The sequence below is a fragment of the Psammomys obesus genome, unplaced genomic scaffold (genome assembly GCF_907164565.1).
Source record: "Psammomys obesus unplaced genomic scaffold, mPsaObe1.curated_primary_1811, whole genome shotgun sequence".
NCBI classification, from domain to species: domain Eukaryota; kingdom Metazoa; phylum Chordata; class Mammalia; order Rodentia; family Muridae; genus Psammomys; species Psammomys obesus.
Window position 1 is genome coordinate 5,675,303 of NW_026592732.1, and position 3,170 is coordinate 5,678,472.

The following is a 3,170-nucleotide window of genomic DNA, read 5'->3' on the forward strand; positions in this document are numbered from 1 at the left end:
TGCTGGTTACTCCCACAAGCTATGAGCCATCATTACATTAGCATATCTTGCAGGCGGGACACCTTTGTAGATCAAAGGTTTATACCTGGGTTGGTGTTTATGTTTCCCCTTTGGTAACCTATGGAGTATCTTCTGGTACCAAAACACTAGCCCAGAGATATAGGAATTGTTAAACTTATATAAATTGATAAACATAATCCACCATATAAATGATCTGAAAGAAAAAAAAAATACCCACATGATCACCTGCCCCGAGAGGCATCGCAGGTGTGGCTGCTGGGTCACATGTGTGTCAGTGGTTGGCAAAGGGGAGACAGGCTCTGTCTATGCTCAGTGTTCTGACCTGTGACTATCTAGATAAGTAGCCTAACACTCTCTGGAAAAAGCGAATGAGACTGATACAACCACCAGTCTGGTGCCAGGCAGGCTCCTAGGATGGGGAGCAAGCTGGAAACTACAAGAACCCAGCCTGGGACCTCAGAGCCCCCGATGGGAGTGAGTCCAAGACAGATGACCCTCACAAGGGGCTACTTGGGCAAGCCAGGTGAGAAGAGAGCTTGAGATGACCACCAGTCTGGTGCCTTGAAAGTCGGGGGTGGGAGAGGCCAGACCATGCCTGAGAAACCCCTATCCAGTGTCATAATGCATGAGCTGGACATAGCACTCCTGAGACAATTCCTGCGGTAATCACGGACACCACTAAGAGAAGCAAGTAAATGGTGGAGAAATAGAGCAACAGAAGGATGTGGACACATTGAAGAGAGGCAGAACTGGAGACTCAAGGGTAGTGAGGAACAGCCTGGTGTGCGTAGCCAGTGATGCTACCTGTCACCACATCTGAGTCAGTGACTATGCAGCAGCAGTGGTCCGTTACCACCAAAGGCCAGGTATGTCAAAGGTCAGTGTCTGAGGGTTGTGCAGAACTGGCTCCACGCCTCACCTGGAAGTCGTGGGAGAGCTGGCCCTGGAGGCAGGAGAGCAGGAGAGCTGACCCCACTCCTAGCCAGCTCCCTGTACTTTGTGGGAGTTGCGGGAGAGCAGTTGCTGGCCCTGCCACTCATCTACAGTGCGATGGCATGGAAAAGGAAAAAGATACTCTCCTCCCCCCACTAGCCCTTGCCACCTGTAGTAAGTGAAAACCTGGCCTCGGGGTCATGAGAGCAGAAGAGGTGGCCCTGCCCCTCACCGGCCACAGCACTCTAGAGAGCAGGCCCTACACACCTGTGCTGCACAATAGAGCTGACCCTGAGGGTGGGGACATGAGTGACCTGGCCTCAAGGGTGTGAGCATGGGAGAGCTGGCCCTGCCACTTTTCTGCCATTCAGCAGCTGGCTGTGTAGGTAAGGAAGAGATGCCCTCCCTTGCTTTCAACCCTTGCCACCTGTGGCAGAGGGAAGAGCTGCCCTGGGGTCATGGAAGCAGATGTGCCCCTGCCCCTCACCTTCCACATCACTCAGAAGAATGAGCCCTTCACTGTGCCTGGGCAACACAGTAGAGCTGAGGGTTGCAGGTGAGCATTTCCCAGGGCATGAGCACAGAAGAGTAGGCCCTGCCTCTTGTCTACTGTGTGGTGGCACGGATGAGGGAGAGATGCCCTCCTCCCCTCCCTCATTCCTCATCACCTATGGCAGTCAAAAAAGCTTTCTCCAGAGTCTTGAGAGAGGGAGGATTGGTTATGTCCCTCACCAGAACAGACCTTGCACCTCACCTGGACAGCAGAGGGAGCTGACCCTGGTTTCAGGAATTACTAGTGAGATAGCCCTGAGGTGAAAGCCAGAAAGCTGGCATGCTGACCAACTCAGATATCTCTCAGGCCCATATCCAGGGCTTTTAATTGGCCTACCCTAATATCTACCCCATTGATAAATTGCTGGAGTACATGAAGGGACCGATCCTACAGATCCAAAACTACAGGATTTTCATGACACAAGGCAACAACAGGATATCTAATAAAAGTCCCAATGAGGTTCCAGTATTTAATAGTGTAGCAGAAGCCAAAGGCCTTGTATCAGACCAATAACTCATTGCAATGAACATTTGCAAGCAAATGAAATGTGGACCTCCTGGAGAGGACAGGAGCTCCACAGGAAAGCAACAGAACCAAAATATCTGGGCACAGGGGTCTTTCCTGAGACTGATACTCCAACCAAGGACCATTCATAGTTATAACCTAGAACCCCTCCTCAGATGTAGCCCATGGCAGCTCAGTACCCAAGTGGGTTCACTAGTAAGAGGAACAGAGACTGTCTTTGACATGAACTCAGTGGCTGGCTCTTTGACCACCCCGCCCCCCCGAGGGAGGAGCAGCTTTGCCAGGCCACAGAGGAGGATATTGCAGCCAGTCCTGATGAGACCTGATATGCTAGGGTCAGATGGAAGGGGAAGAGAACCTCCCCTATCAGTGGACTTAGAGAGGGGGATGGGAGGAGATGAAAGAAGGAGGGTAGGATTGGGAACGAAAGAGGGATGGGGATACAAAGCAAATAAAATGTAATTAATGTAAAAAAATAAAAATTTAATTTAAAAAAAAGAAGTGTGGACATAAGGGTGTACTGTAGGAGACACTGTTATACTGTTACACACTACAAATTTCACAAATTTCCAAATTTCTCTTTTGGAGTCAGAAGTTTGCAAAGGTGGAGGATGAGTATGAGGATAGAAGATGAGTGGGGTTGTTTTACATAATGTGAAGATCCAATAAAAATTGTTTTAAAAAACGCATCATCATCTCATTATATAGCATCCCTTCATGATAAAAATCCTACAGAGATTAGGGATACTAGGGACCTATCTCAACATAATAAAAACAGTTTACAGAAAGCCCATAGCCAACATCAACTTAAATGAAGAGAAACTCAAAGCAGTTCCACTACCATCAGGAACAAGACAGGGTTGTCCACTCTCTTTATAACTATTCAATATAGTTTTTGAAGTCTTAGCTAGAACAATAAGATAACTGAAGGTGATCAAGAGAATACAATTTAGAAGGGAAGAAATCAAATTATCTTGATTTGCAAGTGATGTAATATGTTATATATAAGGGACCCTCACTATTTCACTGGGGAACTCCTACAGCTGATAAACACTTCAACAATGCAGCAGCATAGAAATTAATTCACAAAAATCAGCAGCTCTCCTATATACAAATGACAAATGATTGAGAAAGAAAT

The 3,170-nt window shown here is 47.5% G+C and overlaps 1 non-coding gene across 1 annotated transcript; it reads left to right on the forward strand.

Annotated features, from left to right (window-relative positions):
• Nucleotides 1–245: 245 nt before the first annotated feature.
• LOC129683081 (small nucleolar RNA SNORA17) lies at nucleotides 246–374 on the forward strand. The gene has a single exon (XR_008721096.1). It is a non-coding gene; the product is annotated as a small nucleolar RNA SNORA17 (small nucleolar RNA).
• The last annotated feature ends 2,796 nt before the right edge of the window (nucleotides 375–3,170 follow it).